Genomic DNA, 13,960 nt, shown 5'->3' on the forward strand with positions numbered 1-13,960 from the left:
TTTATCCACACTACTATATACATTAAAAATCCCCTATGCCCCCACTCCTATATATTATCACTAGAGATGAGCGAGCACTAAAATGCTCGAGTGCTCGTGATTTGAGACGAACTTTTCCAGATGCTCGAGTGCTCGTCTCGAATAACGAGCCCCATTGAAGTCAATGGAGACTCGAGCATTTTTCAAAGGGACCATGGTTCGGGAATAAAATGTGTTAATTGAAAAAGAATGTCTTCTGATAAGTTTGCAGATGTATGCAAACATCTGCAATCTATTCTTCACTGTTCCGCACGTATATTATCTCCCGACAAGTTAGCAGATGTGAAGAACAGTGAAGAATAGAATAAAAACAGTGAACACAGGATCATTTAAGTGAAAAACACAGTGAAGAATAGATTGCAGATGTTCGGCACATCTGCTTACTTGTCGGGAGATACGCTGTCCCGGGATCCGCTCCTCTTCTTCCACTGAAGTCTCCCTGATCTCTCCGTGCTGCCCCATGTCTCCGTGCTGCCCCATGTCTCCATGCTGCCGCTGCCCCATGTCTCCATGCTGCCGCTGCCCTATGTCTCCATGCTGCCGCTGCCCCATGTCTCCGTGCTGCCCCATGTCTCCGTGCTGCCCCATGTCTCCATGCTGCCCCATGTCTCCGTGCTGCCGCTGCCCCATGTCTCCGCTCCTCTTCTTCCACTGAAGTCTCCCCGATCTCTCCGTGCTGCCCCATGTCTCCGTGCTGCCCCATGTCTCCATGCTGCCGCTGCCCCATGTCTCCATGCTGCCGCTGCCCCATGTCTCCGTGCTGCCCCATGTCTCCGTGCTGCCCCATGTCTCCGTGCTGCCCCATGTCTCTGTGCTGCCGCTGCCCCATGTCTCCGTGCTGCCGCTGTCCCATGTCTCCGTGCTGCCGCTGCCCCATGTCTCCGTGCTGCCGCTGCCCATGTCTCCGTGCTGCCCCATGTCTCCGTGCTGCCCCATGTCTCCGTGCTGCCGCTGCCCCATGTCTCCTTGCTGCCCCATGTCTCCGTGCTGCCCCATGTCTCCGTGTTGCTCCATGTCTCCGTGCTGCCGCATGTCTCCGTGCTGCCGCTGCCCCATGTCTTCATGCTGTGCTGCTCCCCGGTGTCTCTGTGCTGCTCCCCGGTGTCTCTGTCCTGCTCACCGTGTTCTTCAATATGTTCTTCACACATATATATTGTTCTTCACATACTATTTTGTTCGCACTGTTTCTCGTGTATCTTCCGACAAGTAAGCAGATGTGCCGAACATCTGCAATCTATTCTTCACTGTGTTTTTCACTTAAATGATCCTGTGTTCACTGTTTTTATTCTATTCTTCATTGTTCTTTACTGTGTTTTTTTAATTAAATGCTCGATCTCGAGCAGGGGAAATACTCGTCCGAGCAACGAGCCTTTTCGAGTACCTTAATACTCGAATGAGCATCAAGCTCGGACGAGTATACTTGCTCATCTCTAATTATCACTCTTCTATGCCCACACTTCTATACATTATGACTTCCATGTGCCTTTATTCTTATAGACCATTTATTTCTCTGTCCATACTTCTATACACATGTACTCCCCTACCATGGCCCATTTCCCACCCTCCTTTACATTATGACACCCCTGTGCCCCCATCTCTATAGACTTACTACTATGCCTTGACTCCTATACCTTATGACACATCTGTGCTCTCACTCTATTAATCTCTTTGTGCACTCAAAGAGTGCATTATCCTCTGTGCTCTCATCCCTATATAATACAAACCTAATCTCTCCAGTCACGTATAGAATAAACCCCTCCTATATACTACAATGACTCTTTACTTTTTATTTGTCTTTACTTCTATAGTTTTACACACACCCTTACTCTCTGGAAGTAGTTGACAATGAGATTTTTTCAAAACAAAATATCTAAAAAATGGACGTACCTATTCCCCCTAATGATGCCCTATCAATACCTGGTTGGCTTCAGGGTAGAGGGGGCACATTTTTGATGCCTTGCTAGGGCACCATAATGACTTGTCCAGGTCCTGCCCCCTGGGGGACTAATATGATTACACCCCCGGGAGTAGTGAGGAGTGAGTAAGGTAACAACTATATTATCAGTACATTCTTTGGGTTAAAATAATAATATTAGTAAAAGACTTCACTGTTTTTTAAATAATTAATCTACAATGAAATATAAGGTCACCTAAACCAAAAGTGCCAAAAAATGAGTCAGGATTATTATCAGAGAAATAAACATGAAATATAACTTTTTTTATATACCCTTTTAGAATATCATTATATGTGAACTGCCGAATACTTTAAAAACAGCATTGCCAGAAAATGAGCAATTGTCAATATGAATTAACTTATTTGGAGTTTGTTGGATTGTGCTCACCTGAGAGGAAAAAATTTGCATATTAAATACCGACAATCGATATTTATATGAAGTGCTATTTTATTATTTTTACACCAAAAGGTGTACTTGTACAGTATTCACACCAGAGGGTGCACTCATACAGTATTTACACTAGAGGGTGTACTTGTACAGGATTTACACTAGAGGGTGCACTTGTACAGTATTCACACCAGAGGGTGCACTTGTACAGGATTCACACCAGAGGGTGCACTTGTACAGTATTCACACCAGAGGGTGCACTTGTACAGTATTCACACCAGAGGGTGCACTTGTACAGTACTCACACCAGAGGGTGCACTTGTACAGGATTCACACCAGAGGGTGCACTTGTACAGGATTCACATCAGAGGGTGCACTTATACAGGATTCCTCATATAAAAGGAACAAAATCCTCCTAATACTGTTATATTATTGGGAACTAGTTAATTTAGAGATACACTGAGGGAGATATATTATTCCTTCTCCGGCAGTTATTTTGACACGTAAATCTGTTTATCTCGTTTAGTTCAGAGCATTTTCTGATCACTGTGGAAATGAAAGGGGAAATGGGGAAGGTATGTGCTGCACATGTTGTGGCTGCCTATCTACTGAGGGTCATGTCTTGTGGCTGCCTATCTACTGAGGGTTATGTGTTGTGGCTGCCTATCTACTGGGGGACATGTGCCATGGCTACCTATCTACGGGGGGTCATGTGCCATGGCTGCCTATCTACGGTGAGTCATGTGCCGTGGCTGCCTATCTACAGGGGGTCATGTGCCGTGGCTACCTATCTACTCGGGGGCATGTGCTGTGGCTACCTATCTACTGGGGGGCATGTAATCTCACTAAAGATCTTTTTATACCTAGGCCTGTGACCAGGACAAGGGGGCATCCTCTATGCCTACAGGAGAGGCGATTCTACCATCAACATAGACAAAGGTTCTTTACTGTAAGAGCAGTGAGACTATGGAACTCTCTGCCGCAGGAGGTTGTTATGGCGGACTCTATGTACATGTTCAAGAGAGGCCTGGATGCCTTTCTGGAGAGAAAAAATATCACGGGTTATAAGTATAAAACATTTATTTAATTCTTAAAGGTTGGACTTGATGGACTTGCGTCTTTTTCCAGCCTTATATACTATGATACTATGAATTGTTGCCATCTCTTTTTACGTATCATGAGAAAAGGGATTGGATAAGAGTCACTGTTCTTTTGTGACGCCTGAAGTAATTTCTTAACCCCATGGATAATAAGGTGTATAAAGTCAATTTGTTTATGACATGTATAACTACTAATTTAGTGTACTGTATCAAATGCAATCTATGTGACAAGCTACCTATATACTGGGGGGCATGTGCTTTGGCTACCTATCTACTGGGGGGCATGTTTGTTGGCTAAATAGACATGTGCGGTGGCATGTGCTGGGCTAAATACAGTATATGCTGTATAAGCCTTTATGTCACAGTTTCTGACTGCATCATAGTCTGTTTTTTGCTGCGGCTACCTCCCCCCCTCCCCCCTATATGTAATGTATGTGTGCTTATGTCTGATGGGAAAGGCATCAAGGGTTTAGATGAGGTCCCTGATTCTAAATTTGTAGCCACTGTGCTTGCCCCTGCACTTCCCTCTCCCATGTTACCAATTAGATGGGCAGAGGGGGGGGGGGGATGGGCAGGCATAAGTAGGAGTACAGGTGAGCTTCCTTGATTTGATTGATTTCCCTTAAGTCTTATAAAAGAAACACCATTCAGTATTATTTGCTCCTGTACATGTGACTTTTTGAGGATATTTGAAAAATGTATGTATGTGTATATAAAGCTTGTTACGTGGATTGCATTTTATACAGTACACTAAATTACTAGTGTTACATGACATGCATTGACTTTATACACCTTATTATCCACTGGGTTAAAAATTCCTTCAGGTGTCACAAAAGAACATGTTTTGCACCTTGTAGACTTGCACCTATAAAATCCAGTGACTCTTATCCAATGGTCCCTTTTCTCATGATCCATAAAAAGATACGGTGACAGTTGATTACCTAATGTCACCTCTCTTTTGGTTGCTATCCTGCGACAATAAACTCTCCATTATAGCATCATCCTTCAGTAAAGGCAAATGTTTCAACACTATTCTGTGTATGTCATAAACTAAGAGTTATATTGTAAACCCAAGATTGGTATATTATTATTATTATTATTATTATTATTATTATTATTATCCTTTGATAATATTGCTTTTTTTTTCTTTCCCTTCTGATTGATTCTATTTCTTTTATCAACCAAGGATCTGGCTCTATTTAACCCCTTAAAGACCAGACCCTTTTTTGTTTTTGCGTCTTTGTTTTTCACTCCCCATCTTCAAAAATCTATTACTTTTTTATTTTTCCATGTAAAGAGCTGTGTATGGGCTTGTTTTCTGTGTAACAAATTGCACTTTATATTGACTGTATTTAATATTCCATGCCGTATGCTAGGAAGCAGGTAAAAAGTTCTGAATGCAGTAAAAATGATGACAAAACGCATTTGCTCCATCTCTTGTGGGCTTGGATTTTACGGCTTTCACTGTGTGACCCAAATGACAGGTCTACTTTATTCAGTGTCAGTACGATCACTGAGATAACACATTTGTAAAGGTTTTATAAGGTTTTACTACATGAACAAAAATTGAAACCTCCTGTACAAAAAAAAAATTCTTAATTTTGCCATCTTCTGGCACTAATAACTTTTTCATGCTTTGGTGTACAGAGGTGTGCTTGGTGTCATATTTTGCTACTTTTGTTGATATTTTCAATGCTTCTCTTTTTAGGAATGTACGACCTTTTGATCACTTTTTATAGAATTTTTTATATTTTTCAAAGCCTCATACCCCTTCCTTTTCCTCCACCTGTATGCCTGCCTCTCAGCACTTTACCGGGTAACTAGCAACTTTGTGCCTTGGTTTACCTTTTTCTGGACAAATCTCTCAAACGTGCTCTGGGACTATTTAATGGCTGTGCACTAGCACTTTAGAAACTGATATCCGTTTGGCACCTTAAATATTAGGACATATGTATATTTGCCCTATAAACATCTTACCAATATACATTTTGTGCGGATTCTGTGTGGTAGGAATATTTTTTCACCATTGAGTGTTTTTGCAGGTGGTAGTACTGTGTTGACCCACACCAGGGTCTCCAGTCGCATTCAATGTATATTACATGTTTTAAAAATTTTTAAATATATGTGCTATTTTTCGTTTCTGTTTGGACTTAAATAAAATTTATTTGATTGTGATAGTTGAGCAGCTTTTGGTGCATTCTGTTTCTCTTGTTGGATTGTTGATATATTTCATTGCACCAGCTCAGTTGTACTACAGGTTGTGCTGACCATTGCATTGTCTAATACCACTACTAGCTTAACCACCACCAATATGCGCAGGCATATGAGTGCTAAACACCCCACTCAATGGAACCAAAGCCGTTCACCTCCGGCTGGGCCCACCACTGCTCCTTCCCCTGTGTCATTTGCTGCCGCTGCTAGTCAGCCCCCTGCCCAGGACCCCGGCACAAACACCTCCTGCTCGAAAACCACACCTTCGCCTGCACGATCCTCCACAGCATCCACCAATGTCTCCATGCGCATAGTTCAGCTGTCTGTACCCCAGACGCTGGAGCGCAAGAGGAAATACAGCTCCACCCACCCACACGCCCAAGCCCTCAACGTCCACATCTCCAAATTACTCAGCCTGGAGATGCTGCCCTTTAGGCTGGTAGAGACCGAGGCTTTTCGCAACCTCATGGCGGCGGCCGCCCCTCGGTATTCGGTCCCCAGCCGCCACTACTTTTCCCGATGTGCCGTCCCAGCCCTGCACCAGCACGTGTCAGACAACATCATCTGTGCCCTGATCAACACCATTTCTGACAAGGTCCACCTGACCACGGACACGTGCTGCCGGGTAGGGCCACTATATGTCGCTGACGGCACATTGGGCTAACTTGATTGACCACGGACACGTGCTGCCGGGCAGGGCCACTATATATCGCTGACGGCACATTGGGTTAACTTGGTTGAGGCTGGGACCGAGTCTGACCCTGAGGCTGCTCATATACTGCCGACGCCGAGGATTGCGGGGGCCTTCCTTGGTCCAGGTCTCTCAGACCTACTATGCCTCCTCCTCCTCCCAACCCTCCTCCACCTCCTCCTCCGAATTACCATCCGTGGGCATGGCGCCATCAGTCGGTAGCTCTAGGCACAGCAGCAGTGCCGTCGCTAAGCGACAGCAGGCGGTGCTCAAACTGCTGAGCCTTGGCGATAAAAGGCACACCACCCAAGAGCTATTACAGGGCATCACATCGCAGACTGATCTGTGGCTGGCACCGCTGAACCTGAAGCCAGGTATGGTTTTGCGTGACAACGGCCGTAACCTGGTGGCAGCTCTGCAACTCGGCAGACTGACACATGTGCCATGCCTGGCCCATGTGTTAAATCTCATAGTTCAGCGGTTCCTCAAGACATACCCCAATCTGTCTGATTTGCTCACGAAGGTGCGCCGCATCTGTGTGCATTTCAGGAAGTCCAGCACAGATGCTGCCACTCTCAGGGCAGCGCAGCGCCGCCTCCAACTGCCCGCTCACCGACTGTTGTGCGACGTGCCCACGAGGTGGAATTCAACATTAACCATGTTATCCAGAGTTTACCAGCAGCGCAGAGCGATTGTAGACTGCCAGATGTCAACTTCCACCAGAACTGGTAGTCAGGTCAGTCAGCTTCCTCAAGTCTACAATGAGGAGTGGACGTGGATGTCTGATATCTGTCAGGTGCTGAGTAACTTTGAGGAGTCAACACAGATGGTCAGTGGTGATGCCGCCATCATCAGCCTCACCATCCCGCTGCTTGGCCTGTTGAAAAACTCTCTGGTCAGCATGAAGTCGGAAGCTTTGCACTCGTCACAAGAGACGGGGAAGAAGATTCCCTGATTCCCTTGTTGATAGCCAAAGCACCCTTAGGTCTGTTTCTCAGCGCATATCAGAGGAGGTGGAGGAGGATGAAGAGGAAGAGGAGGAGAATGTTAGCGAGACAGAAGAGGGGAGCATTGCTCAGTCCTTCACTGTTCAGCGTGTATGGGCAGAAGAAGAGGAGTTGGAGGAGTTGGAGGAGGAGGAAATGGACAGTCAGGCCAGTGAGGGGAGTGAATTCTTGCGTGTTGGTACTCTGGCGCATATGGCAGATTTCATGCTAGGCTGCCTATCCCGTGACCCTCGCGTTCAAAGAATTTATTCCAGCACCGATTACTGGGTATTCACTCTCCTGGACCCATGGTACAATCTCATCTGTCGAGAGGAAAGGAGTGTGAGAATGCATGAATACTAGCAGGTGCTGGTGCACAAGCTGAAACTGTATTTACCTTCTCACAGCGCTAGCGGCAGAGTGCGTAGTTCTGCGGGACAAGTAGCGAGGGAGAGTAGACAAGCAGGCAGCTTGTCCAGCACTGGCAGGGGTACGCTTTACAAGGCCTTTGCCAGTTTTATGTTACCCCAGAAAAACACTGCCACCTGTCCCCAGTCTCGGCAGAGTAGGGCTGATCTTTACAGAAAGATGGTGAGGGAGTATGTAGCTGACCATACCATCGTCCTAAATGATCACACAGCTCCCTACAACTACTGGGTTTCAAAGCTGGACATGTGGCACGAACTGGCGCTATACGCCTTGTAGGTTCTTGCCTGCCCTGCCGCTAGCGTGTTGGTCTGAGCGGGTTTTCTGTGCAGCTGGTGGCGCCATCACCGATAAGCGTACACGCCTGTCGACTGACAGCGCTGACAGGCTGATGCTTATCAAGATGAATAAAGGATGGATTTCTCACGATTTCCATTCTCCACCAGGTGAAAGAAGCTCAACCTAAATAATGAATGCACTTCTCCTCCTCATTTTCCTCCTTCTCCTCCTCTTTGTAAACTAAAGCAGAGGAAGTGCCACATACGGGTACTCAATGTATTTAATTTTTCTGGAGGGCCCCCTACCCGGTCCTCTGGTTTGAAAACTTTTTTGGACTGCCACATACAGGCACTCAATGTATTTAATTTTTCTGGAGGACCACCTACCTGCTCCTCTGGTTTGAAAACTTTTTTGGACTACCACATACAGGCACTCAATCTATTTAATTTTTCTGGAGGACCACCTACCTGCTCCTCTGGTTTGAAAACTTTTTTGGACTGCCACATACAGGCACTCAATCTATTTAACTTTTCTGGAGGACCACCTACCTGCTCTTCTGGTTTGAAAACTTATTTGGACTGCCACATACAGGCACTATCTAAATTTAATTGTATCCATAGCAGCCTCCACACGTCGTCTTTATAGCTGCCTCCACACATTGGGGCACATTCACTTACCCGATCCATTCGCGTTCCAGCGGCGGCTTCTCTGACGAGCGTTTGGGTCTTCCGGCGATTCATGAAGGTCCTGCGCCCGATGTCCACCAGGTGGCGCTGCTGCGCCAAGGTCCGCCAAGATGCCCCGGAGTTCATCGTCTTCATCGTGGTGCATGTGAATATGGCCCGTGCGACCAATTTTTTTTTTTTTTTAATGCAGCGGTTTTTCCGAATCCGTCGGGTTACGGTTCGGCCATGCCCCCCTGATTTCAGTCGCGTGCATGCCAGCGCCGATGCGCCACAATCCGATCGCGTGCGCCAAAATCTCAGGGCAATTCAGGGAAAATCGGTGCAAATCGGAAATATTCGGGTAACACTTCGGGAAAACGCGAACCGGGCGCTTAGTAAATTACCCCCATTGTCTCCATTGCTACCTCCACACATCATCTCCATAGCAAACGGGCTGTGTCAGGCAGAATTTTGGGTTGTTTTCATGGCTTCCACATCAAAATTTAACTTTGTCGCCACCCTGCTGTGTTATCCACAAAATATACCACCAAACTTTTATCTTCGACCGATATTATTTCAGCACTACTTGCACATCTGTTTACGTTCCCCTCCCCCGCCATAACCAGGCCAATTTCTTATAAGAACAGTACTACACTTGATCTTATACAAAAGGTTCTTAGAAGTGCTGTTTGTAGCCCCCGCCTGCTTTGAAAATTTTAATTTTTTCAAAGTAAACGCTTCTGGCCCCCAGGCCCATTTTGGGTGGGGAGGAGCAGAGAGGCAGGGGCTTGGACAGGCGAAAGCTCGCCTGGCAGCGGCCCGCCAGCTCCATCCCAAGATCCAACTAACATAGTTTTAACTGCAGCACCTTTAATCTACTACTACTTCACAGCCTCCATACATCGTCCCCTTATCAAACGAGCTGTGTCAGGCAGAATTTTCGGGTGTTTCACCAGATACATAATGGAACTTGGCCCATCTGTCGCCGCCATGAGGGATACCTGAAGTTGCAATCATAGCAGTGCAATATGAATGCCCCATACTGTCGCTCTTAATCACGGAACCATTTCCGAAAAAAAATAAAAAAATAGAACCGCTATGCTATTCCATTATTCCTATATGAAATAATAATAATAATACTTTATTATCCCAGATGGGAACTTAAAGTGTCACATCCGCAGTACATCAATTTCACAAAGACATCACATATATAAAAACTCACATAAAAAAACACATATACCGTAGGGCAGAAAGAAAAAACACAAGTGCACATAGATATAAATTTCACTTGATTTGCAATAAATAGTTAAATTAATTATAAAAAGTAATTAAATAGTACCCTCCCTATCTAATAGTCGTACATTTTGAGACTTTCCTATTCTACCCCTAATCGCTGTATTTGCCAGCTCAAGAGCGGCCGGTATAAACGTCTTCTTAAATCTCTCCGACCTGCATCGCAAAAGAATAAAACGAGAACTAAAACCACTAATCTGTGCCTGCAGCACACCATGCATTGGATGGTCACTGTTATTTCTAATTTTATCCAATTTCCTGAGTATCCCACACTGTACGAGTTTCTCCCATCTATCAAATGGTGAACCCACTATCGAGGAGGCTTTCTTAATTATCTTATCCATCCTTTGACAATCCCTACTAGAGATACAGTTGCCCCAAGCTACTAGGGCAAATGCAAATGCACTCATCATAACCGTGTTGTAGAAACCGACCATCATAATCCTTGGGACGTCAAATGCCCTCAGTCTACGTAAAAAGAATAGATTACTATTAGCGCGTCTGAATACCTTTTCGATATGCTCATGCCAGCTTAATTTATTGTCTATGATCACGCCCAAGTATTTATAGCTACCAACCTGCTCCACTTCTGTCCCTGCTATAATGAGCGGTTTGGGCGTAACACCCCTTCTCCTCGAAAAATCTATAACCAATTCTTTCGTCTTATTTACATTTAGCACAAGACCATTTGAGCTACACCAGTTAGTAAAAGTATTCAATGACTCTTGATATTCACTATCGTCCCCCTCTGTGATACAGCCCACCAATACCGAGTCGTCCGAGTATTTCTGAAGAAAACAGGCCGGATCGTTTTTCCTAAAATCAGAGGTGTACAGAATAAACAAAAAGGGAGCTAACACAGTACCCTGCGGGGCCCCCGTACTGCACACCACCTCATCAGACCATGTATCACCCAACCTGACCCTCTGTGGTCTTGAGCGCAGATAAGTCATCACCCATTTAATCATGATCGGTTCTATCTGCATGGCCTGTAGTTTAGACTTCAGCAGTGCTGGAATGATCGTGTTAAATGCGCTGCTGAGGTCAAAAAATGTCAAGCGAACCTCTGTTTTGGGGGATTCAAGATGAGCACATACTCTGTGTAACAGATTAATTAATGCATCATCTACTCCCAGCCCACGGCGATATGCAAATTGTAATGGGTCTACAAAATCCTTCACTGCACTAGATAAGTGCCGCATAACCAGTCTTTCTAAGATTTTCATAACCACTGAGGTCAACGCTATTGGCCTATAATCGTTTAATGATTTCGGTCGGGGAACTTTCTTTACGGGAACTATAACCAACGTTTTCCATAAAGTCGGCACTATTCCACATTGTAGGCTCATGTTAAATAAATGTGTGAAAACCTCACCTAGCTCTTTACAACATGTTTTCAGAACCCTATTATCCAACATGTCTGGGCCTCCAGCTTTATTAGATTTCAGCCGTCCTAGTTCTAATACCACATCCTCAACTTTAATCTGCGGCATCATCTCCTGTTTTCCTCCCTCGTAGTGTTCTCCCATCACATTTCTATTTGCGCCATCCCCTACGCTAAATCCCGACACTATGGAGCTACTCAAATCATCAAAACGATTAAAGAAGTTATTCAATTCGTTAGCCTTCTCTTTATCCCCTTCTGCCCCTTCAGTTCGCATAGGTATACCGGTAATTAGTTTTAGACCCTTCTAGACCTCCTTTGTTTTCTGCTCAGACAGCTTATTTTGTAATCTCTTTTTATATGCAGCTTTGCACTCTCGAATTTTATGTTTAATGTCCTTCAATAGGTTTCTATAGGAGTCCTCATCCCCAGCCAAGAAAGCCCGCCTCTTCAACCCCAACAGTTTCTTGAGTTCTCCAGTCATCCATGGTTTATTATTTGCAAATATTTTGACCCTTTTTACTGGCACTATACTGTCTACACAGAACCTAATATAGTCAGTGACCAGATTAACGTTCAGATTTACATCACCCTGAGCTTCACCACATAGCAACTCCCAGTCCGTAGTTTCGAAACAGCATTGCAATTCCTCTTCCACCGACCCTGACCATTTACGTACCACTATCTCCTTAGAAGGAAGTGCAACACCCTCGCCGATGCAAGGCAGAGGAGTGGTTGCGAATATGTCCCACCATGTAGCTTGCAGCCTGTGAAGGGCCTGATCAACCCTATAGCAGGTCACTACATAACAACTACACCTCCCATAGATGGGCATTGCAGTTGTAGATCCTGCATGGTAAGGCAGGAGTTAATTGTTTGATGTGATGTCAGATGTGTCATCCAATCACATGTGTTATTCCAATATGTCTGTGAGCTGAGATGTAATTGGAGGAGCAGCCACCACCTGACCAGGGGGAGTAACAAAACCCCTGGTCAAGAAACTTCAAGATCAGAGCAGGAGCCCAGCTCCCTGCCTGCCGGCAGGAGAAGTGAGTTCTCTCTCAGAAGGGAGTGCAGAAGAGAGTTCAGTTCCAGTCAGACCAGAGAGTCTGAGGACTGTAGTTAGACAGAGAGAGGAAATGGGTATCATCCTACCTTCAAGGGTGATACCTGAAGCAATCCAGGACAAGCTGAAGCATCCTACTAGGACACAGCTATCTCCCAGCCTTCCCCTGCATCCAGGCTGATGATCTACCTCCTGTGGCTCCCTCCAACTGCATTTCAGCAATCTACCATTCTGTTAAGGCACGTTGCTGCGGTTCCTGTCGGTTCCAATAAAGAACTGTAAGTTGTTTTCGTTCAACGTCTGCCTCTGTCTGGTCCCTGCTACTACGGCTGTCACCATCACGGGCACCCTGTCCACCACACAGAGACTCATACTCTAGACACCAAAGGGTTGCCCCAGGGAGATCCACTATAGCAGCCTCTCCCTCATCATTTCTTGCCAACACCACCCTGCTGGAGACCTGCCAGGCTGTAGGACAGCCCTCCGGTTCCCCATACCAAGCACCGTGACACTAGCGTGCCTAGGCCGCAACCGCCAGCCACTCAGGTACTGCGGGCCCCGGCTGTCTCCAGGCCCCAAGAAAGGGCTAGGCCCCGGTGGGGGATGTTGCAGAAGTCTTTTTAGGACTGGACGATATCGCGGTTTAAGAAAAATCTAATTATGGTCAGAATTTCCCAAGGGAGGCAATGTCACAGATTTATAAGCATCAGTAGCATTAGCATAAAATAAATCAAGTATATGTTCTCCTCTAGTTTGCCTAGTCACATACTGCGTTAAATTTGACCATATACCCGCATTCCTGACGTGGTTGAAATCCCCAGTTAGGATCAATGAAGTATCACTATATCTACCTTGCAGTTCACCAACCACATCCTGAAGTACTGCAAGTGCCATATCATAATTGGCTGATGGTGGAATATATATGCCAACCAAGATTACAGCCGAGAACTCCCTCGGAAGATAGAAGGGCCTCATCACCAGTGCTAAGATCTCAACGTCTCCACAACAATGTTTAATTCTCACCGTAATATGTTCGGCTAGACACCACCCCTGATTAACATAAATAATAATACCTCCTCCTTTTTTCTTCCCACTACTTCTACAATCCCTATCTCCCCTAACCTGGGAGAAACCTGGTACACTAATCAGGCTATCCAGGTTCATATCAGGCAACCATGACTCAGTGAAACACATAATACAGCACTTCAACATTTCATTATTATTCATGATCAGAGAGTGTAATTCATCCAATTTGTTACTTAGAGATCTCACATTTCCAGTTAACACCGAAGGAACAAACAATCTCATCCCCCTCTTCTTCTGTTTATGCTTAAAATCTGCCCGTGTGCCCCGGAACGGTCTCCTAATTTCTTTTGGTATATCTTTACACTTCATATTCCTCCTAGGTATAGATTTCCTAATCTCTAGGAGCACATACCTCGTAAACCTAATTCTACTATTCTCTTTAGATTGCATAT

This window comes from Engystomops pustulosus, chromosome 10 (assembly GCF_040894005.1).
Source record: "Engystomops pustulosus chromosome 10, aEngPut4.maternal, whole genome shotgun sequence".
NCBI classification, from domain to species: Eukaryota; Metazoa; Chordata; class Amphibia; order Anura; family Leptodactylidae; genus Engystomops; species Engystomops pustulosus.